Source organism: Scylla paramamosain, chromosome 41, assembly GCF_035594125.1.
Source record: "Scylla paramamosain isolate STU-SP2022 chromosome 41, ASM3559412v1, whole genome shotgun sequence".
NCBI lineage: Eukaryota > Metazoa > Arthropoda > Malacostraca > Decapoda > Portunidae > Scylla > Scylla paramamosain.
The window spans coordinates 3,384,891-3,410,087 of NC_087191.1; the positions used below are offsets into that span (position 1 = coordinate 3,384,891).

Genomic DNA, 25,197 nt, shown 5'->3' on the forward strand with positions numbered 1-25,197 from the left:
ATGGTAGACTCATGGTTTCGAAATAAAAAAAATCATATATGAGATGGTGAATAGACATATGCAAAGTTCTTAAATTCCACATTCTTATGTTTCTCGGGAAAGAGGAAAGTCTAGGTAAAGTCACACTGGCCCCCAACAGGTTCACTGCAGGGGACACACTGAAACATATGACACAAAAATGACGGTCGGGCGTGTGGACGCGTCTGGTAAGTTTCTTGTAATACCTTTCCACATTTTTGATGAGCGCTATGTGTTTTCCATCCAGCAAAAGGAGAGGGATAACGACGGAAAAACTGGCGTTTCCTTTCCTAGAAAGAGATAGATGATACCTGTCATCGCTTTTATACAACATGTAAACATGCAGAGATACGCGATTAAAATGTTTCAACTTAGTCCCTCCCATCTCACGGGAGACGTCAAACCGTCAGTCTTGAGCCATCTTTCACAACCAATAGGTCCTTCTACCATCCGCCGAATGTTCTCCCATGATTTGCGCTGACACTGGAATTTAAAAGCGGCCACACACTGAATAACACATAACGATTGCCGGCCGTTAGGATTGAAAATTTCACTTTTTCCCCGTAGACTGCTATGTTATGGAGTATAAAACCCAATGGCATTGACAGCTACATACGCACAATAATTCATGAAATAGCCATTCACTCGCGAAACGATAAATCCAGAGCCTTCCACTTCCACTAGTGAGTCCCTCCAACCTGCCGCTTAGAGTTTCAATCCAAAGATCGACAAGTTTATCCACTTTCTGGAACGTGATTAAACGAGAACGAAAAGCAATATGAATGGTCATGGAGATGTCCTCTCCTTGGGGAGAAAATTTAACTAATGTGAGGGGTGGTCAAGCAAACACTTTCAATTACAGAGTAAAATTTTCATGGTAACTGATGAAATAATTTCGTATCTCCGTTACAAAGAAGTCCCTGTACATGTTTAGAAACGCACTGGATTCAGCCTGGACATGGGAGGGCACTGAATAATGATGTCAGGTAAAGCACCACATAATATTTTCTGCAACATCGATCAACTCTGAATTTTCCGGTGGAGATGACACTGGACTGGAAACTTCGTCTGGTAACACTCCCCATTGTGATTTTGTGATGGATCCGGTTGAGGGGAAAAATTGACACCTGGCTTTTCATATGTGCGGGATATGCCACTGGGTCCCGGTTGCGGCGATGAATATCTGACATCTGGTGTTTCATCTGTGGAAGAATTTCTTTCATTATATCGATTTTTAAAAATTTATTTGTGCATTTATTACTTTTTTTCATACCTTCTGTAATATTTTCACGGGATATGCCACTGGATCCCGGTTGAGGCGATGAAGGTCTAACATCTGACGTTTCATCTGTGGAAGAATTTATTTCTTTTATTTATTTATTTATTTATTTTTATTTATTTTTTTGTGCATTTATTACACATTATCTTACATATTATTTATTACACATTCTGTAATGCCACCGCAACTGGGTATGCCACAGTATCCCGGGGTTGTCCTGTTTGCCGTCGATCGCACACCGGCGTCTGTGTGATTGATTTATTATTATTATTATTATTATTATTATCATTATTATTATTATTATTATTATTATTATTATTATTATTATTGTTATTATTATTATTATTATTATTGTTGTTGTCGTTGTTATTATTATTATTTAAACAAACATTTGGTTTAACATATATTTACTAAAAAATTAAAATGTAAGATAGCTTACCTTGGGGTGTGGAGCTTTCGCCGACTGCCGACGTATGACACTCATGCTGTGGCAGAGAGACAAACATTGAATCACATCGATTACACAACTGATAAGATCGTGCTTTCTGACAGGTGAGACAAGTAGGGGGAGGGTGATACATTCGCCCGCACACTTCACACAGATCATCCGGACTGCTGTTTCCTGGAAACCCACACACATGGTCACCGAACTCTCCACAAGACTCACATAATACTCGAACCTCACACGAGCTGCATAAGCCAAAACAAACAAGAGCTCTACCACAATGATTGCGCCATTCACGACTTTTTATTTTCTTGCTTTCACGTTAGACTATCTACACAACAGTCCATCCTCCTACCCCTTTGGTAAGCGTTTTAACACCATATCCCCACTATCATCTATCATCTATCATCTCTCTCTCTCTCTCTCTCTCTCTCTCTCTCTCTCTCTCTCTCTCTCTCTCTCTCTCTCTCTCTCTCTCTCTCTCTCTCTCTCTCTCTCTCTCTCTCTCTCTCTCTCTCTCTCTCTCTCTCTCTCTCTCTCTCTCTCTCTCTCTCTCTCTCTCTCTCTCTCTCTCTCTCTCTCTCTCTCTCTCTCTCTCTCTCTCTCTCTCTCTCTCTCTCTCTCTCATGAACCCTCTCAACAACCTCCCGGACTTTACCACCCCTTCCTTCCCCAAGGTCACTGTTCTTTCCAACAACCTTGTCCCAACGAATGATCACTGTAATTCTGTCATGCTGGTTCACCCTAGTGTCAGGAATTGCCATCCCAGCTCACCCGGAAAACCTCTCTTGCCAGGACAGCTCACCTGCTTGATCACTGTTATTCTGCCATGGTGGCTCAACCCAGTGTCAGGATTTCCCAACCTGGCTTACCCGGAAAACCTCTCTTGCCAGGACGGCTCACTTGCGGCCATGAACCATCCTGGCAAGAGAGGATTTTCGGGTGAGCTGTGATGGCAATTCCTGACACAGGGGGTGTGCCACCATGGCAAAATCACATCTTCTGATGCTGGCGGTGGCGACACGCGTAAGCGTGGCACAAGGTAGAAAGTGCCTCCTCACAAGGTAGGCGAGCTGGCTAATGTAGGTAACAGGGCGTTTCCTCGCAAGAGAGGTGAGGTGCCCGTGGTATGTAAGTATCTCCTCACAAGATAGGTGAGGAGGTGTGAGAATGGCCGTCGTTTGCAGCTGCTACCGTCGAGTTCCGTGAAGAGGTAAAGTAGCATGCCTGCCTCAGGCAACGAAGACCTGCTGGAAAACTGTCCATCCAAATCCTGTTTAACTCCTCAAAATACTTAAAAATAATTCCAGAAAACTCTTTATTGAATTGATGTGATAATACAACACAGTTGCTTTAATAACTTTGTAGCGGGGTCGTATCACCACGATCTTGCGGTGCCTTCTCTTTTAAATTAAAATCACCATTATTTATATTACTGAGATACAGTATACGAATTATTCTTGTAACAAAAACTGGTCCTATTTCTAACCTTCCATCTCCCCAAAGAAGAATTACTGCACACACTGGTTTTCTCCACGAGGCGTCATGATGCTGGATGTGGACGAGTGGAATTCTACAGAGACAAAGAGAAGTCTTACTCTGTTGAGTGACCACCGCAAGGTAAGTTCCTGTAATATGTAAGCATGCAGACCACAAAAATTCGATGACAAATAAAGAAGGAAATGGCACCCTTAATCATTCACGTTTTGGAGAAAAGTAAAAACATTGAGACATGGCTGATTTCCAAACTACCCTCCTACGGTTTCTATCCTTCTCTCTGTAACTTCATCTCAAGTTTCCTTTCTGACCGTTCTATTGCTGCTGTGGTAGACAGTCACTGTTCTTCTCCTAAATCTATTAACAGTGGTGTTCCTCAGGGTTCTGTCCTGTCTCCCACTCTCTTCTTATTATTCATTAATGATCTTCTAAACCAAACTTCTTGTCCTATCCACTTCTACGCTGATGATACCACCCTGCACTTTTCCACGTCTTTTCATAGACGTCCAACCCTTCAGGAGGTAAACATATCACGCAGGGAAGCCACAGAACGCCTGACTTCTGATCTTTCTAAAATTTCTGATTGGAGCAGAGCAAACTTGGTATTGTTCAATGCCTCAAAAACTCAATTCCTCCATCTATCAACTCGACACAACCTTCCAGACAACTATCCCCTCTTCTTCAATGACGCTCAACTGTCCCCATCTTCTACACTGAACATCCTCGGTCTGTCCTTTACTTATAATCTGAACTGGAAACTTCACATCTCATCTCTAGCTAAAACAGCTTCTATGAAGTTAGGTGTTCTGAGACGTCTCCGCCAGTTTTTCTCACCCCCCCAGCTGCTAACTCTGTACAAGGGCCTTATCCGTCCATGTATGGAGTATGCTTCCCATGTCTGGGGGGGTTCCACTCATACTGCTCTTCTAGACAGGGTGGAATCAAAAGCTTTTCGTCTCATCAACTCCTCTCCTCTAACTGACTGTCTTCAGCCTCTCTCTCACCGCCGCAATGTTGCATATCTAGCTGTCTTCTACCGCTATTTTCATGCTAACTGCTCTTCTGATCTTGCTAACTGCATGCCTCCCCTCCTTCCGCGGCCTCGCTGCACAACACTTTCTTCTTTCTCTCACCCCTATTCTGTCCACCTCTCTAATGCAAGAGTTAACCAGTATTCTCAATCATTCATCCCTTTCTCTGGTAAACTCTGGAACTCCCTGCCTGCTTCTGTATTTCCACCTTCCTACGACTTGAATTCCTTCAAGAAGGAGGTTTCAAGACACTTATCCACCAATTTTTGACCACTGCTTTGACCCTTTTATGGGACTGGCATTTCAGTGGGCATTTTTTTTATTAGATTTTTGTTGCCCTTGGCCAGTATCCTTCCTACATAAAAAAAAAAAACAACGAGATTACAAGGCTCCTCTTTCGATATGGTTAAAAATCATGTGAAAAAAATTTTAAATTAAATAAATGGTGTGTGTGTGTGTGTGTGTGTGTGTGTGTGTGTGTGTGTGTGTGTGTGTGTGTGTGTGTGTGTGTGTGTGTGTGTGTGTATGTGTGTGTGTGTGTGTCTGTGTGTGTGTGTGTGTGTGTGTGTGTGTGTGTGTGTGTGTGTGTGTGTGTGTGTGTGTGTGTGTGGAGAGAGAGAGAGAGAGAGAGAGAGAGAGAGAGAGAGAGAGAGAGAGAAGTCAGCAGGCGTGCAGTGAGGACATGTTTGTGGTCGCTCCTTCTTGGAAGGTCATTGTCAGCAGTACATTGCATATTTCCAGTAGTGAAGACAAATTTACAAGACACTCGCTTTCCTTAATTTGTGTGCAAATGAGGTGTCAAGTGACTCGTTTGTGCTAGAAATAAGAAAATAGTGAAAGCAGTGAACGAGAAGCCACAGAGACTCGAGGCTGACCTGACTCGACCTGTCGCTTCTCGACTGACACACCACCATTGTTGCCACATATACCCCTTGTGTTGCCAAGCCCTGCTCCGCTCTGCTTCTCTCCACCAGTCTGCATATTGCGACACTGTAACGATCCAATCAAGCACGGATGACGTAGGTATCAAGCACAGAAAAATCGAGAGAACCAGAGGGATTCCTGGATACAGACTCCACTGGTGTGCGTATGTGGGCTTAAGGCAGACCCGAATCGCGAACTCCACTGCACAAGGGAAGACTGCCTTGACATTTGCCACGCGAGTAGTGTGAATGGTGCAACGGACTATTACTGTGGCAACACTGTAAACCTTAGAGAAGGTGCGAGAATTAAGGATGGAGTGACGTTCATCGTCAGGGAGGACTTGGTATCACTTGTGTTGAGCCTTAGAGGGGGAACTCGTCTCTAGGAAAGAGCAAATCAAGATATACAGTGACGTGATCGACGAGCTTCCAGAAAAGTGTAGTGTTTTAGTGGAGGCGCTACAAATTGTGGATACGTTGCTCGCTCTGAAGGACAGTGCAAGAGTGATACCTGAACAACGGTCCATTGTCTCCAATGCTAGGCAGGACAAAATAGAAGAGGAGTGGGCAGCCAATGTGATGGAAAACAGCAGCCAGCGAGTGGTGGTCTTCGGTATCAGATAGGGAGCGTGAAAATGTAGCTACCAGCTCACCTGATTCCAGCCCACTCGTTCCTCCTCCATCCCCTCATCCATCTCCACCTGACCCAGCACCGCACTCTCAGTCTGCTTCATCACGTGACACATCTCCGAACTCCCACCCGGTAATCGTCCGCATACCAATCCTGATCTGACTCAGCGGACCAGGACAGCTACACCCTCTAGCGCTTGCTCTCGCTCTCCCCCTCCTCCTTCCCAAGACTTGGAATATCAGCCAGCCCGCCAGGACCGCCCCTATGGCAGACAGCGGGAGAAACCCTCACGGGAAAACAAGAGGAAGCCCATTGCGGGTAAACATTGCCAATAGTGAGAATAGTGCAAGACAAAAGCAGCAAAAGTGTCTGCGATACTTCAAACAGGGGCTTACTGAGGAGCATTGCCGGAAAAAAAACTCGTGTGGGTATTGTGAGGGATATTCACACACCGCGCAGACCTGTCGTGAACGGCTGGCAGAAACGAGGCACCAAGACCTGATCGAGGTTGTCAGATTAGGAAAGAAGGAAACACTAGCTCTCCTCAGAGGTGTGGCCTGGAGACCTCCTCTTCACAGGCCGCCCTCACATCCCCCTGTGCAGGAACCCTACACCCAACACCTCCCTCTTCTCCAGATACCAAGCTTCGCTCCGCCGCTCTCGCGGCCAGGCCTTGGCTACACTTATGGGTCCCAACGGCAACAAGAGACAGCGCGGATGCATTGAGAGGGAGCTCCTCATCGTGTCGGCAAATGTGCGGGGGTTTTACACAAATGTAGGTGATCTTAGCCACAGATTCGTTGAATTCGGTCGTCCTGGTGCTACACATCGCCGGGGCGTTTGACCGTGTGTAGCACGCCGCCCTAGTGCAGAGGCTGCGCGCAGTCGGCGTGAAAGGGGACTTATTGGAACTGCTGAAGGACTACTTGGCCGAGCGGCACATGCAGGTAGTGCACAACGGCCAGGTGTCATCTCTGCAGTCTATTGGGGCAGGTGTACCACAGGGCAGGGTGTTGGGGCCGTTATTGTGGAATGTTTATATTAATGGCATGCTGATATCACTGTATCAGCAGCCTTCGTTCCAGGAGAGAAAGCATCTGCGTCGTCCTTGCTCAAGGATACACTACGCAGCATAGAAGGCTGGGGACAGAGATGGCAGGTCAGCTTTGCCCCTCATAAAATGCAGCTCATGGTGGTCTGCAGAACCCCCAGCAGACTCCGACTTACTTTCCACAGCACGACACTGGCGCTGCAGCAGGAGGTAAAGATCCTGGTGATAACTTATAACAACAGGCTGACCTTCAGAACACACATCTCCCAGCTCGCTAGGACTGCGGTAGGGAAGCTGGTCTTCCTGACGAGAATCTCCTGGCTTCTCGATGCCAGGAGGTGAGAACTCCTGTACAAGAGCCAGGTCCGCTCCTCGCTGGAGTACTCCTGCCTTGCTTGGGGTGGGACAACCTCCTCACTCCTGGGGCTCCACGACAAGATCCAGCGGACAGCGGAGCGAATAGTTTGGGATGGCCAACGGGAGCAGTTGACCAGCCTGCACAGCCTCCACCACCGCCGAGACGTGGCAGCACGTCTCTCACCTCCTGCCGCTTGTGCTGGTGCCGGGACAAACGGCCACACCCTTGCCGCCCATATTCCGTGGCGCGCCTTTCTCCTTACTACTTGACAACCCCGGCCAACCTCGCCTTTCTCCCCGATCCGACCCAGCCTCTGGCCGCCCTGCCTATCACCACGTGTGAGTTAGGTCAATCCTCACCCCTTTGGGTCCGCGGTGCTCCGGCCTGCTCCACGGCCGGGTGGGCTCTTAGGACCTCACGAGTCTCAGCCTTACCTGAGCCGGCCAGTCCAGCAACCACCTCACTCGGTAGTCCTTGTTCGCCTGGCCTCGGTGGCAGAAATGTGAAACGCAGGCGGCTTCAGTTATTATTGTACTGTCTTATTATATCAATGTACGGCAGCTGACTTTTACTATCGTCTTTCTTTGGGCACCACCTATACACGAAATACTAGAAGAAACTTATATATTATCTAGTATATAAAAATGGTGACTGCTGTAGAAGGCTGGTTAGTTCTGGGGAGGACATTAGTAAAATTCTGAATGAGTATTTTTTAACTGTCTTCACCCAGGAAAACATGCAGGATATGCCAGATAGTGAACAGATGTTTAGAGCAGATGAGAATGAGAAGCTGACAGATATTTTCATAACTAAGGAGATAGTGGAACAGGAGACAGATAGGCAAAAAAGTTCAAGACACCAACACTAGATGAAATATATCCCAGAATACTTAAGGAATGCAGAGAGGTTATTGGTGAGCCGTTTGTTTCTATCTATAGGAAATCACTTGAGTCAGTAATATGGAGGCAGGCTAATGTAGTACCCATCTTTAAGAAAGGAGATAAAACTTTAGCGTCTAATTATAGACCTGTCAGCTTAACTTCAGTTGCAGGTATAATATTAGAGTCAATAATAGCGAGGGACATTAGGGAGCATTTACACAAACATAACTTGATAAATCAGTCACAGCATGGCTTCACGAAGGGGAAGTCTTGCCTGACGAACTTGTTAGGTTTTTACAGTAAAGTGTACGAGGCAGTAGATAACGGTGATAGTTATAACATCTTATATCTGGACTTTAGTAAAGCATTTGACAAGGCACCCCATCAAAGGCTCCTGAGAAAGATTAGGGCACACGGGATAGATGGGAAGGTGTTTGGCTGGATAAGGTCATGGCTAAGCGACAGGCGACAAAGAGTTATAATAAACCGCTCTAAATCCGAGTGGGGTTATATAATTAGTGGGATGCCACAGGGATCAGTATTAGGGCCATTGTTGTTTTTAATATATATCAATAATTTGGATAGTGGAATTACTAATGATGTTAGTAAATTTGCGGATCACACAAAGATAGGTAGATTAATTTGGTCAGAATCGGATGCCATCGCCTTGCAGGCAGATTTAGATAGGATGAAAGAATGGACGGACAGATGACAAATGCAGTTTAATATCAACAAATGCAAAGTACTTAGCGTAGATAGAGGAAACCCACACATTAGGTACACATTAAACAATGAAACTGGTAGGTACAGGGTACGAGGAAGATTTAGGAGTTAGCTCTGAACTCCGCCTAGGTAAACAATGCATAGAGGCCAGAAACAGGGCAAATTATTTAGGTATTAGGATTCATCTTTAGGAGTGTTAAAAGTAGAAGGCCCGAAGTAATATTAAAGTTATACTTGGCGCTGGTCAGACCTCATCTAGACTACGCCGTGCAGTTCTGGTCCCCACATTACAGGAAAGATATAGGTCTATTAGAATCAGTACAGATGAGAATGACTATAAGGATACAGGGGATGAGGAGTATTCCTTATGAGGCGAGATTGAAGCTGTTAAATTTACATTCTTTAGAGAGACGTAGGTTAAGAGGGGACCTGATACAAGTCTTTAATTAGTATAAGGGGTATAACAAGGGGGATGTAAGCAAAATTCTTAGGATCAGCAACCAGGATAGAAAAAGAAATAACGGGTTCGAGCTTGAAAAATTTAGGTTTAGGAAAGAGATAGGAAGAAATTGGTTCTCAAATAGAGTGGTAGATGAGTGGAACGGACTCAGTAATCATGTTGTTAGTGCTAGGACATTAGGGAGCTTTAAGAGAAGATTAGACGGGTTTATGGATGGGAATGATAGTGGAAATAGGTAGGTATATTTCATACAGGGACTGCCACGTGTAAGCCTGGTCGCTTCTTGCAGTTTCCCTTATTTCTTATGTTCTTATGTTCTTATGAGTCGACGCTATCAGTCCACCTGGCCCACGTGTCCCGCCTGTTCGTCGCCAGCTACAACAGCTATCTAAATCGCCTCCGGGTTACCTGCTAAGCCGTCACTAACGCAAACTTTTTTATGCCAAGCCTGCCCCGCCAGCCTGTTGCCGTACGATTTCAAGCAGTCACCGATGCTGTTCCTGTTTCAAGTCTGGAATTTTCAAGCCGTCATCGACACATCTCGACTGATTTAAACCGCGTTCCTGTTGTTTCACGACTCAAGAACTTTTCAGCAACCAGTCTTCACTTCATTATTACATCTCGACTGATTTTTAGGTTGTGTTCCTGTAGCTTCAATCCTTAAGAACTTTTCAGCCGTCAGTTTTCTGCAAGACTGACGTGTTTCCTGTCCGTGTGGTCTTTCCTGCTCGTGGCTTCCAGTGCATAATCTGGCACGATCCACAACACTTGAAAATTTTATCGCCATCATGTGCATTATTTGTTCAGCGTTATGATTTTTACAGTGTATTGTTGTTATTTTGCAATTTATTTGGCATAGAAACTCCTCGTTCTCTTGTTTTATGGGCTCTAGTGTGTCCTAGTGTTTTCTTTGCCTTTGATTCGTTGTGCTGACGTCATAGCTAGTGTGAGTTTTGTGTTTGGCCACTGTGCTCTTTTCTGACGTCATTGTTATAAGAGTTTTGTGATTCGCCAGTGCGTGCTCACTTTTCTGACGTCATTATTCTGGGAGCCTTGCAATTGGTTGAATTGCATACTTCAGGTGTCTTACATAAATAATAGCGTATTTATGATGTAAATTATGTGCCTCAGTATCCTTGCATAATCCTATATGTTTTGTAGGCATGAGAACATGCCTAGAAGGGTGGCCAAGCATTGTGCTGGTGTGGGGGCACGCCCACATCCTTGCCACCCACATTCCATCCTTGGGACTTGTCGACTCCGGCCAGCCTCGTCTTTGTCCCCGACCTGACCCAGCCATCTGGCCGTGGGAGCGAGGTCAACCCTCATCCCTTTGTCTCCGCGATGTTCTGGTCTGCTAAACGGTCCGTTGGGCTGCCAGTACCTCACGAGCCTCAGCCTGATCTGAGCCGGCTGGCCCACCAACCACCCAACATGGGTAGTCCGTGTCCGCCCAGCCTTGCTGGTGGACATAGAAAGTCCGTGTCCGCCTGGCCTCGGTGGCGGACATGCGACACGCTAGTGACTCGCATTATTTATACTGTACAGTTTATTTATATTAATATAACGCAGCACTTGCCATTGTGTTTTTCTGGCCACCTATAAAGCAGAATTATCTAGTACACGCTTCGCCAACCGTGCCGCCGCACTGAGGTGACAACCACAACATTAACGGTGTCGCCCACGGCCCTGGTTGTGCCACGCTCCAACAGCTTCCACCACCAAAGACAATTCTTGCAGACGTATGGTGGTGGAATACATTTCTGATCTAGGACATGTGCCCGGACGACCCTAGTGTTGCTGAGTGAAGTGTCCAGAAGTTTAAGGTGTTGGTGCACAGGTGGCTCAGTGAAAGACGTGACAGTGACACGAGTTAGTGAAGGTCAGTGCAGTGGCACATGGCGATACTTGGTGTAGTGTAACAGTGACACAAGCATTTTTATCGAGTACATTGATTTACTATTTTTACTATTATGACCCTTTATTAGTATTACTATAGTTTTTATTGTGTTAGGTTATTATTATTTTTTCTTTTAATGTAGGAGGGACACTGGCCAAGGGCAGCAAAAATCCAGAAAAAAAAAAAAATGCCCACTGAAATGCCAGTCCCACAAAAGGATCCAAAGCGATAGTCAAAAATTGAAGGATAAGTGTCTTGAAACCTCCCTTTTGAAAGAATTCAAGTCATAGGATACTGGAAAAACATAAACAGGCAAGGAGTTCCAGAGTTTACCAGAGAAAGGGATGAAAGATTGAGAATATTGGTTAACTCTTGCATTAGAGAGGTGGACAGAATAGTGGTGAGAGAAAGAAGGAAGTCTTGTGCAGCGAGCCTGCGGAAGGAGGGGAGGCATGCAGTTAGCAAGATCAGAAGAGCAGTTAGCATGAAAATAGTGGTAGAAGACAGCTGGAGATGCAACAATGCGGCGATGAAAGAGAGGCTGAAGACAGTCAGTTAGAGAACAGTTGATGACTTGATGAGACGAAAAGCTTTTGATTCCACCCTGTCTAGAAGAGCGGTATGAGTGGAATCCCCACAGACATGTTTAACATACTCCATACATGGACGGATAAGGCCCTTGTACAGAGTTAGCAGCTGGGGGGGGGTGAAAAAATTTGGCGGAAACGTCTCAGAACACCTAACTTTATAGAAGCTGTTTTAGCTAGAGATGAGATGTGAAGTTTACAGTTCAAATTATAAGTAAAGGACAGACCGAGGATGTTCAGTGTAGAAGAGGGGGACAGTTGAGTGTCATTGAAGAAATGGGGATAGTTATCTGGAAGGTTGTGTCGAGTTGATAGATGGATGAGCTGAGTTTTTAAGGCAAGTTTGCTCTGCCCCAATCAGAAATTTTAGAAATATCAGAAGTCAAGCGTTCTGTGGCTTCCCTGCGTGAAATGTTTACTTCCTGAAGGGTTGGACGTCTATGAAAAGACGTGGAAAAGTGCAGGGTGGTATCATCAGCGTAGGAGTGGATAGAACAAGAAGTTTGGTTTAGAAGACCATTAATGAATAATAAGAAGAGAGTGGGTGACAGAACAGAACCTTGAGGAACACCACTGTTAAAAGATTTAGGAGAAGAACAGTGACCGTCTACCACAGCAGCAATAGAACGGTCAGAAAGGAAACTTGAGATAAAATTACAGAGAGAAGGTTAGAAGCCGTAAGAGGGTAGTTTGGAAATCAAAGCTTTGTGCAAGACTCTATCAAAAACTTTTGATATGTCCAAGGCAACAGCAAAAGTTTCACCAAAATCTCTAAAAGAGGATGACCGAGACTCAGTAAGGAAAGCCAGAAAATCACCAGTAGAGCGGCCTTGACGGAACCCATACTGGCAATCAGATAGAAGGTTGTGAAGTGACAGATGTTTAAGAATCTTCCTTTTGAGGGTTGAGATTGAGGGTTTAGGCCAGCGGGGGCATGGAAAACATTATTGCGAAGCATTTTAACAGGTGGCATGAAGTAGTCAGAGGGTGGAGGAGAGGGAGGAACAAGCCCAGAATCGTCCAAGGTAGAGTTTTTAGCAAAGGTTTGAGCAAATAATTCAGCTTTAGAAATAGATGTGATAGCAGTGGTGCCATCTGGTTGAAATAGAGGAGGGAAAGAAGAAGAAGCAAAGTTGTTGGGGATATTTTTTGGCTAGATGCCAGAAGTCACGAGGGGAGTTAGATCTTGAAAGGTTTTGACACTTTCTGTTAATGAAGGAGTTTTTGGCTAGTTGGAGAACAGACTTGGCATGGTTCCGGGCAGAAATATAAAGTGCATGAGATTCTGGTGATGGAAGGCTTAAGTACCTTTTGTGGGGCCACCTCTCTATCATGTATATAGCACGAGAACAAGCTGTGGTAAACCAAGGTTTAGAAGGTTTAGGACGAGAAAAAGAGTGAGGAAGGTACGCCTCCATACCGGACATTATCACCTCTGTTATGCGCTCAGCACACAAAGACGGGTCTCTGACACGGAAGCAGTAGTCATTCCAAGGAAAATCAGCGAAATACCTCCTCAGGTCCCCCCAACTAGCAGAGGCAAACCGCCAGAGGCACCTTCGCTTAGGGGGATCCTGAGGAGGGATTGGAGCGATAGGACAAGATAAAGATATGAGATTGTGATCTGAGGAGCCCAACAGAAAAGAAAGGGTGACAGCATAAGCAGAAGGATTAGAGATCAGGAAAAGGTCAAGAATGTTGAGCGTATCTCCAAGACGGTCAGGAATACGAGTAGAGTGTTGCGCCAATTGCTCTAGGTCGTGGAGTATAGCAAAGTTGTAGGCTAGTTCACCAGGATGGTCAGTGAAGGGAGAGGAAAGCCAAAGCTGATGGTGAACATTGAAGTCTCCAAGAATGGAGATCTCTGCAAAAGGGAAGAGGGCCAGAATGTGTTCCACTTTGGAAGTTAAGTAGTCAAAGAATTTCTTATAGTCAGAGGAGTTAGTGAGAGGTATACAGCACATATAAATTTAGTTTGAGAGTGACTCTGTAGTCGTAGCCAGATGGTGGAGAACTCCAAAGATTCAAGAGCGTGGGCGCGAGAGCAAGTTAAGTCATTGCGCACATAAACACAGCATCCAGCTTTGGATCGAAAATGAGGATAGAGAAAGTAGGAGGAACAGAAAAAGGGCTACTGTCAGTTGCCTCAGACACCTGAGTTTCAGTGAGGAAAAGAAGATGAGGTTTAGAAGAGGAGAGTGATCTTTCTATAGGGTTAGTTTTAAGGTAGGGAGTACTCATCATACTCCCTTTAACCTGTAAAGTACCCCCTGTATTTGTAAAGTCATGTATCAATAAGAGAGAGAGAGAGAGAGAGAGAGAGAGAGAGAGAGAGAGAGAGAGAGAGAGAGAGAGAGAGAGAGAGAGAGAGAGAGAGAATCAACATTTACAGTTCTCCAATGCTGTGGTGCTGTTGGTGAGCGAAGACCCAGACTTCCTCACCGCCTTCGCCCACTGGCTGCTAAAGAGTCGCCCTCTGGTGTGGAAGACCCGGCTGCTGGTGTTGACGCGAATCCAACTTACCCAAGTCCAACCCTTACACCAAGCCTTGTCCCACACCAACTCCATGCTGGTGACCCCCACGCCCACCAAACTTGGCATAAGGTACACACACACACACACACCTTAATTAATGTGTAGTCCCTGTTCATCTAGCAGCAAGTAGATACTGTATGTAACCGGAAGGATTATGACCTCGTTATCCCGGTGTGTGGTGTGTAAGTGGTCTCAGTCCTATCCAAAGATCGATCAGTATGAGCTCTAATCTCTTTTTATAGGGGAACTGCTGGCTGGATGACCAGCAGACGACTGTAGATGAATGAGACTTAAAATATTCACAGGATGTCATACTCATGAAGCGCAGGCGATGGGCAGGTAGCGCTTCCCAGTGAAGGGCCTCGGCATATAAAGGGCTGTCAGTTCCTTTCTCCACCGCCTTTAACCTTCCCAGTCATTCCTGACTGTTACCCATTTCAGGCTGTGCGAACCTAGGAGCGGGCATTCGTCCCAGAAAAATTCCGGTCGTAACGAGGATTCGAACTTTGTGGGCTTCCAGCACTGTAGTCTATATGTGCTACCGCGAACATAAGCCAGAATATTCACTCGAAAAAAATCACGTTTTATTATTTTCTTTTCTTTTCTGTCTGCGGCTCGTCCTTTTCCTTTGAAGAATGAACCCATTGCATCTAAGCGGGAGTGACTACACTTCCTGCACACTAAGGTGCAAAGGTGCCACTTTTAGACCACTCCGAGCCCAATATCCCCGTGCTGCTGATTGCTTAACAGATAGCACGATGACTGTACGAATAAAAACACATTCCTAAATCATTATGTCGGTACGCATCGCTGAGGTTGTATCTTGAGACTTTTTTTTTTAACAAATTGGTGCACGAGAGGACGAGTGAAGTAAGTCAAGGGAATCCCCTCCCCATCGTGTACATCAGTAGAATTTTTGTAAGAGTAAGCAAATGAGCGCCGAGGCCATGCCCATTTAGGGAATATACTCGTACCAACTTAACTATAATCAGAAAAAAAAGTATCATATAATATTTTCCTCAATCTCCAGCAATGCCCTGTCAATGCCGCAACTATACTAATGAGGTTGAATAAACGGAGGCGACCTGGAGGTACAAGATGCAAGCGCTAGTGCCACCCCATCCATGAATCTCGATTTTTTTGTTATCAATAAAATTAAAATAAAGTAAGTCTAATTGGTATCTTGGATAAAAAAAAAAAAAATAGCTTACCATATTCTTACAGTCCACTGAAAGAAGTCTTATGCGTATGATGACGTCAGCAGGTTCTTTTGCTTTGCCGACTACGTGTCTTTTCCTGCATAACAGTGGCTGAGTCACTTCAAGGCAAATCTCACAAACTGCTTTAACTTCTTGTAAAATGTGTTTTGTCAACAAATGTCAGTTATGTAAGGAACAAGCTCAAAAAAAAAAAAAAAAATGAACAGCTTAACAGAACAGCGTGAACAATTGCTTGTTAATTGTTTTGTCTGGAGAATCACAACTGCCTCTAATTCCTCGTACATACATTACATCTCAGAGCATCTTACATTATACTTACAGCAAAATAATAATAGCAGCACCTTCCAGCAGAAGTCGTAGTTTGTCTCTGAACATGACACAGCACACAGCACACGCTCACGGCAGAATCTGCCGCTCACTCCCTTCAGTCTCATTATCACACCTAACAGCACTATGGCCTAATAGAACAGTGTTGAGACACTGTGGAGAAGCGACCTTCATTCTTGCCTACGTGCACGTATAAAAGCGCACACACACACACACATATATATATATATATATATATATATATATATATATATATATATATATATATATATATATATATATATATATATATATATATATATATATATATATATATATATATATATATATCCAAAGCACGATACAAAAAAAACCGAACACAGCTCTCCCAACCAACACGCCTATCCCAGCACCCCTTACTCCGGACACTACACTCAGCTCGACCGTCGTCGCCAAAGATAAATCACTTATCAGAGATATCCTGTTTCGTACCCCGCAGCTTGCTCTTATTCGTGCACGTGCACCCATAGTCTTCTCCATCACGTGCACCCATAGTCTTCTCCATCACGTGCACCCATAGTCTTCTCCATCACGTGCACCCATAGTCTTCTCCATCACGTGCACCCATAGTCTTCTCCATCACTCTCTGAGTGATAAAGAAATCTGCAGCAAAAACAACATTTTGCAATACATCTAATCAGATAATGGTACTCATACACATATTCATGAACGATTGTAACATTACTGGAACATATAATAAATGTTATTGGAATGTTGCGCCGCTAACCTCTACAACACAACGGAAAAAAGAAAGTATATGAACATAAGAAAATAAAGGAAGCCTACACGTGGCAGTCCCTGTACTGGAAAACGGTAATTTCTCTTAGGAATAATGTATCTAACCTTAACAGTACACATGCAGTAAGCTATCGTGTTAAGATTATTCTTTGATGTTTTACTTGTTGTACATCACCAGGCAGAGGATTGTTGCCAATGAAAAAATAAATAAATAAATAAAATCCAAGAAATAAAGACATTTCATACTACATCTTCATACAAATATGCTGTTATATACTGCAAATTCTATATCACAAAATCTCTTTGCCTACAGAGTACGTGTGGACACGGTGGTGCCTTACAGCAAACCTCTGGACAAGCAGAGCCTCGCCGCCTGGACTTACAACAAGGGCCTTCGCTTCACCTCGCATCTTCACCTTTTCCCAGATAAGTTTCAAAAGTATGAACAGAGTCATATCAGTCTTTCAAATGCCTTTGCAAATGTGTGTAATGTAGGTAATACCTGATGCATTGATTTATCACTAGTACTATTACATGACTGAAATATTGCTGGCTTTTCAAAATACATACTAAGTAAGCAAACACATTAGCAAAATAACGTGCATGGTACGTGGAACCCTGTTAGCTATAGCGGTAAAAAAGGGTCTTAACTCTAAATGTTACGTCGCCTTCCCTTTTTAAATCAAACTGTTAGTTAAACATAGCCGGTTTATCATTTCGTTTCATTATCTGTAAAACTACCTAATATCAGCTATGGCTATTGGTCTTGTAGGCCTCCCAACTAGTTTAGGTCCGTTCTCTCACACATTTTCTATCATGTAATTTACAACCGCATGTAGTTTCTCTCAACCTGCACTTTTTTTGTGATCTTAGCCCGTATTGTTAACGGTATGCTCTCTTACCATGACAAATTTCAAAGGCCACATACATGATTAGATGGGTTGTCAAGAGTGTTTCTCCTGCTAATAATTTATAAATATTGTTAATATGTCAATGGATTAGTAAAATCACCCTTATAATTCCGTGTGTCTTCAACTAATCATTCAAAAGTAATCAGGGTGCGGCGTAGAATCGTTTCAGAATATCCTGCACCACAGCGCCATATGACACCATTTGTCTATTGTTTCCTTCTCACATTAGCTTGCTTACGTACTTAGTGGAACATCGTCATTTTTTTTTTATGTAAGAGGGACACTGGGCTAAGATTGTTATATATATATATATATATATATATATATATATATATATATATATATATATATATATATATATATATATATATATATATATATATATAAAGTGTTCTGGAGGTGCTAGTCCCTATAAAGTATAGTCAAGAAAGGATTGTCCAAAATTTGAGAAGAGTCATGAAACCATAAAACAGTTCAAGTCAAAGGTAGGAGGAAATACAAAAGCAGGCAGAAGGTGGACAGAATAGGGATGAGAGATAATAGAAAGTTGTTATGAGAATGCAGTCATAAAATTCAGTGACAACAAAAATATGAGCGACATACTGTGAGGGAAAGAAACATGGGACTCACAACTCTCTGGGAAATGTGATGATGCTGATGGTAATGATGAAAAGAGGGCTGATGGTTAAAACACTACATAGGACATATGAGAAGTATATATAAGATATTAAAGGCAGGGGAAGAAAATTTAAGGCCTCAGTATTATTAATTAGTTAGAGCAGTTTGGGAGTTAACGAAAAAGGCTAAAATTACTTATTATAAAGGTAGCTAGCCAGGTGAAAATTGGCCCCAGGGGATTCTATCAGGTATATAGAACGATGAACAGAGAAAAGTATTTTTAACATTTTTCACCCAGGAAAAACATGCAGGAAATGCCGGAGAGTGAATAGCTTTTTTGAGCAAAAGAGAATGAGAAGCTGATTGGTATTTTCATAACTAAGGAGATAGTGTAACAGTAGATAGATAGGATGAAAAGTTCGTTACCATTACCAGACGAAATATTATTAGTAAAATAGCATTAGTGAAATATTATTAGTGAACCGCTAGCTACTGTCTTTAGGAAATCGCAAGACTCAGGAGACGTACCGGTAATAGTAGATAGATAGAATGAAAAGTTCGTTACCATTACCAGACGAAATATTATTAGTAAAATAGCATTAGTGAAATATTATTAGTGAACCGCTAGCTACTGTCTTTAGGAAATCGCAAGACTCAGGAGACGTACCGGTAATGTGAAGGCAGACATATGTAATATCCATCTTTGAGAAAGGTGATAAAACGTTAACGTCTAATTATAGATCTGTCTAAAGGAACATTTGGGAACATTTATATAAGTAAACCACTCCCAGAGTGGTTTGTTCTGTTGCCTCGGGAGGAGTCGATAACGTAGGCAACTCGAGATGATGTTCTCAATGTCTCGATCCATACTAGGCCAGTAGGAATTTTGCCATGAGCGATGTTTGGTGCAATTAATCCCTTGATGACCATCATGTAATTTTTCGAGCGTTTCCTGGCGTAGACTGTGTATTATTTGTAGTCTCGGCCCGTGCACAATTAGATCATCGTCCACTGCAAGCATGCTTCGAAACGGCCGGAACACTCATAGGTACTGTTCCAAATCATGCCGGTGTTCTGGGAAGCAGGCAATCATTACGTCTCTCAGAGCGATGTATTTAGCATCTGGTTGTTCTTGTGCTGTAGAGCACACTCTCTAGGATTTGCTCTTTTAGAGGCGCTAGCCGATGGCCATTTTCACACAATGCGTGCAGTGCTGAGACAACGGCTGAGTGGAGAGGATCCATTTCTTTGCTGTTACCCCACGTCATCGAGTTTGGCTGGGTCTTTAATTGGCGCTTGTGATAGAGCTTAAGGAGCGCAGTGCGTCGTCCCTTTTTGCTACCGTGCTGTGAATGAGTAGCCGTACAGCTTCTCCCTCATTCGATGTAGACGAGGGTTTTCTATCTCCCCGAGCAATTTCGAGTGGAGAACAGAGATCAATGGTTTGTGATCGACTACCTGGTTAAAATGAGGCAAACCTATAACGTAGGTTTTACACTTCTTTATGGACCACAGGAAAACGACCATTTCCAGTTCAATGATGGCATATCGTGACTCTGTGTCCATGAGGAATCTGGAACCACACTCCGCTAATTTCCAAACTTCCCGTGTTTTCGAAGGAGGACAAACCCGAGCCCGTGCAGTCTTAATGTGTCCATTTGTAGTGCCGTGGAAAGTGAGGATTCGAAGTAAGCAAGTAAGGGTGATGATATGAGGCACTTCTTGGTCCTCTCGAATGTTTTTTTATGGTACGAAGACCAACACCACTTCTTAGGTTGTAGAAACTCTCGTAGAGGCTGAGCGGCATCTGCTACTCCTGGGGAGAAAACTGCTAGCTTGGTGAGTCCCATGAAAGAACGAAGGTGGGTGATGTTCTGGGAAATCAGAGATTACTGTGGTCTTTCGCGTATCATTGGTGTATCCCAAAGATGATATGGAGTAAAGCAGAAATTTACCATGTTCTCTCCGAACGTGAATTTCTCTCCGTTCAGGTTGATGCCGTGTTGATCACAACGTTGCACAATGCTGATAACATGTGCGAGATGGTCCTTGTACGTTGCTTGGTAGGTGAGGATGTCGTCCACGATCTTCATTGTATGCGGGATGTCTCCGAGTGTTTCGTCCCCCCATCAGTTGTATTCGTCTCTTGATGAAACTAACGCCATAACGGCACGTTTGACTTCGATTCTGGTCCTCTTCTGCGATCTTTATTTGGAAATACCCCATCTTCGCGTTTAGGATGGTAAACCATGATGCTCCTTTGGAAGAAGCCGAGTCGTGTGGTGAAAGAACAGGATACGATGGCCTTTGGACGTATCGACTGAGCCAAGTGAGATTGACGCATAGATTCACCCTCGATGGGTTCCTAGGTACAGGCACGAACGGGTGATACCAGTCGGTCGCACAGTCCACCCTCTCGATGATGTCCTTAGTCTGTAGATCGTCCAACTGCTGCTTAATTTCCTCCTGCCAGGAATAGCGAATCTGGTGGGGTGATGTTACTGCGAACGAGAGGGCATCATCAGTCAGATGAATTCGCATGGGGCCTCCATCCATTTCACTCAGTGGTGACGGAGTACTTAAGACGCGTGGGAACGCACTCATTATTGCAGCAGCGTGTTCTGCCTTCTGCTCTGGGGTTTAATCGTATGCGTGTGGCCAGGTGGGCAGATCCAACGATGCTGAATGTAAGGACGACGGATGCTTGGTGATGTTCTGTTTCGGATGATGTTCCACTTCGTCCCCTGTTGGATGGGTTGAATCTGGGTAAGGAAATCCTCAGGGAGAATGCTAAGCGTGATGGAATCGTACCAGCTGAGTAAGGTCCAGTGATTTCCTTCACGACTGATACTACCGTCTCTACCCCACGTGGCTTATGGGTGAACGCGAGCAGCCGAGATCATGTGATGGGGAAGTGGGAGGAAAGGGGGAGAACTTGGAGGGTGGGGGGGGTGTGCGAGGCTCGCCTCCCGCTCCAATGGACGCTCCACTAACTATGCTGCTCTCCCTCCCAGCAAAACTTTTAAATTCCGAAAATTCTATGGGCCTTATTTGGGGGCTGGGTGAAAACTAATCACACTATGGGGGAGATCAACTCCTTTGTTAAATGCCCCTGCAATCTCAACTCTCAAAAAGGACAGGTAATGGGAAAAACTAGGTGGGAAAGAAACACTCCATATCTATTTTAAGTCTTACTGTAATTTCTTGGGGCTTTCCTTGACGCATCACTAACGCGTCTCTCTTCCTGCTGTCTCCCTCTCTTTTCCTTTCTACTTCTCTGTTCGTTATTCTTCTGTCTTTATATCTCGCTGTGCGTAACACGCTCCTTCCCAACGGAAAATTTCGTAAGTTACACACAAACTTACGAAATTCTAGCACATACAACAAGGAAATTCAAGGATATGCACATAACTGCACACTGCAACGTATCAGAGCAGCTCACATCACACTTGGGTGTACACACAAATTTAAAAATACAAAGACCACTATGAAAATAACAAAACAAAGTAATTATCCCTAATATAACAGACAGCTATAACTCACTCCCTTTTTCAGAATACACTCGGTGCCATTTCTCCTTCTACCCCTCCCACGAGATCTGTCTCCTGCCTCTCACACAGGACCTGTGATCTCGGTAGCATTGGAGTGAGAGTTTACTCCTACAGGGATTCGTATCATTATCACTTTTTATCCAGCAGCCACGACTGCTCCAACTTCTGTGACTTTTGTCTTTTCTCTTCCTTCTCCGTTGTCTTCTACCTCTGCCTTCACTACTACTCCACCTACTCGTACCTTTCCTGCTCTCCCTACTACACAGTCTACTCTCCTTTTGTACTTTCTCCTCCATATAACACAAACACAAGTCACCCAACAACGACGTCCCTTCGCCTTTGCCACACCCAACGTGCCCACCAGGAGCTGTAGCTTCCTGGTGCATCAGTACGGCACCGCCAGGCAATATTCTTCCTGAGTGAACAAAGCCCACTTCTAGACTGCCTAACAAGTCTTGCTCGCTGGCCCTTTCAATTCTCTACACAGGAGAACACCGTACTCTCACCGCCGGGCCTTCAATGTCCACAACTTCATTCCATCTTGCCCCGCTCATAATCAAATAAAATGGTAATTCTGGGATGTGACATGACCAAGCCTGTTTCTCACTGACAGGCACAACAATGCTATTACACTTCATCCCTCCCGCCGACCATTCGATGACACAGGAATCACTACAACGAAATGACGGCTGCTCCTTTCCAGGACACAGCACACCCATTCCCGCACACGGAGCAAAAGTCCCGCACGTGGTCATTGCAACACAACAAACCCCGGCTCCAAACATAAATCAGGGCAACGTTCCTCTGGGCAAGCTCCACTGGTCCCAGCAACTGCTCCAGCGTGCAATCCTCTCTCATCAAGCCTGACTCGTTGTCGCTTCGAAGAGGACGGCACGCATCATCACATACTTTACTACTCGGTCCTAGACCTAACATTTAACAACATCTTGGCCCCCAGCAACGCCGTAGGTGTGTAACGCTCCTTTTTATTATTTCTGTGTTTCTTTGAGTCTCCCCAATAATTGTTTTCTTTTGTAGCTTGCGGTGAAGAGGAGGATAATAGCGGTAATTAAAGGTTTAGTGATTATATGAAAAAGTATATTCATAAGGCGTGTATTCGTGGGAGTGATTTAAAAGTCTTGAAACATTTGTTATAAATAGTCTTTACTTATTTCAACTGTGGTTTTCTCTAATCAAAGGTAATACGAATAATAGGATTACATCATGTTGCGTCAGCCTACCAGTAACTCATAAGGTGTCATTCCCTAGCTTATAAAATATGTTAGTAATTTAGAATTCAATTATTAACTTCAACTAATGTCCAGCCTATATGCTCACCTTGCTAGCCAATTATTCCTGCATTTTTATTTAAACTCACGGTTCAGTAAAATTATTTGTGAAAGAAGAGAGAGAGAGAGAACTAGCTAAGGTTCCAATAACTTGAGAGGCCTGGGGGTGTTGAGGGAGAGAGCACAGAATGGCGTCTCCCTTCCCTCTGGCAACAGATAAAATAGCCGGTGTTGTTCCCACGTGGAGACAGGCCACAGAGTCTTGGGAAAGTGTTAGCCATGTAATGTTTCTTTAGTCAAATATAATCTACTGTGAATGTGTTGTGAGCAATATTATTGCCGTAGAGAAGTGATGGATGAAGGCTGTGACGCTATTTAGGGATATAACGGTGCCCAGAATCAATGGTACTCTTGAGGAGTTATAAAAGTAATTATTTTCTTGTGTATTCGTAGTGTTAAGTAACGGAATATAAGTGTATATGCCATACCAGAATTTCAAGTGCCTTATTTATTTATTTATTTTTTCTAGATTAACCACTCGATAATGTCATAGTGGGTCAGTCAACCCAAAGAATCCCATCAGTATTATTCATTTAATTATTTTTTTGCTATTTTTATATTTTTCGTTCCTCATAATAAAGCCACACTGTAGGTACTGTGTGATAATTAACCTCTCCCTACCCTCTGGCCATGACGATGAAGGCGAGAACCATTACCAATCAAAAATGTTTTCTTTTTTTTTCTATTGTGTGTGCGTCCTTCACCTCTTCTCTCTTCCTCTTCTTTTTTTTTCTTCTTCACCGTGAAGATCTTTGCCTCGTCTCATTAGAGCTCTGATCGGACCGGTGAGGAGGAGGGAGGAGGGGGGAACCGGAGGAGGGGGGGTGGCGTTACACTGGTGGCAGCGGTGGGATTCGCTGTAGTCTTGGCCAGTCGTATTGGGAGAGACAGAGTACTGACAGTTGGGTAATATTGGGTCAAGTAATGTTCAAAGTGGCTGTTGTAGGTCATAGCCAGGTACCACGTAGGTTTGATGTGGAAGTGGAGAATTCAGAAGTAAGGATATATCGTGCAGGAGGAGCAAGAGCTAGGAATTTCTTTAATGACGAGAGATTGAATCACGTCTTGGCATGGAGACATGACCTCACTTTCCTCTGGTTAGGAAGCAACGACATCAATCCTATTACACAGCCTCGTGAATTAACAGATACAATTCTGAACATTGGCAAAGAAATTGAACGAAATTGCGGTTCGAAGGTTATTATGGTAGAAATAGAAAATAGACAGTATCCATCTAGCAGACCAGTAATTCCGAATGAACGCTATAAAAAGATAAAACGTGCAGTGAATGCCGCTTTGCTTAAAAGTAAACAGTTCTTGTGTATCAATTTTAACAGTTTTGTGTTTACCCTTGGAAGAGATGGAGTACATTTCGAAACCAGTGCCAAGGCTCAAATTCAACAAAAGTTGGCTATGAATATTAGCAAAGCCAAAGCTCGTCTATTTGGCCCTGTACACAACATGGATCGCATAGAGTCACTAATAGATATGGAGGAGAATGAAGAATACGGTGGAGTTAGATGGGAAAATCCAGAGCAGGGAGAATCAGAGGTCAATGCCAATCAGGCAATGATAGATACAATGAAGTTTATGGTGGCTAAACTTGAAAATATGTCAATGAGAATTGATGGATTGGAGGACTCGCTGAGTAGGGCAGTTCCCCCGGAGGGAGGAGGTACTCCAGCCGTTCTTTCAAACAGTCAGTTGCAAGTTCAAACCTCACTCCCTAGTCATTCCATGCCATTAGCCCCAGTCATGACAAGTACCCCTGCGAAGTCAACCTCAGAGGTTAGAGTCAAGCCGAGTGACATTAAGATCTTAGAGTTGGACGAATTGCAACGTTTAAACTCAGCGGCACGGTTACAGATGTTTTTCGAGTCGGTTGAGCGGTGCGCAAGTAATTCAGACGCTAGACTGGAAGTGGCTAAGTCGCGAGTTGATGGGGACTTGGCGGTTATGATTCACACAGCGCAAAGACAAGGAGAAGTAAAGGTATGGGAGGACTGTAAGACATACCTAACCAAAGAGTTTGGCGTGGACCTGAATTTTGATCAAGCTTGGAGACAGAGTGACTCTTTTCACTATGATTGGCTAGAAAACCCTCAATCCTTTGTTCACAAGTTCA

General features: G+C 44.1%; 1 long non-coding RNA gene across 1 annotated transcript; it reads right to left on the reverse strand.

The window, feature by feature from the left end:
• Positions 1-934: 934 nt before the first annotated feature.
• LOC135092989 (uncharacterized) lies at positions 935-16,039 on the reverse strand. Its single transcript, XR_010263151.1, has 5 exons — positions 15,859-16,039; positions 1,737-1,782; positions 1,463-1,542; positions 1,292-1,366; positions 935-1,220 (listed from the first exon to the last, which is right to left on the reverse strand). It is a non-coding gene; the product is annotated as an uncharacterized LOC135092989 (long non-coding RNA).
• Between the last annotated feature and the right edge of the window lie 9,158 nt (positions 16,040-25,197).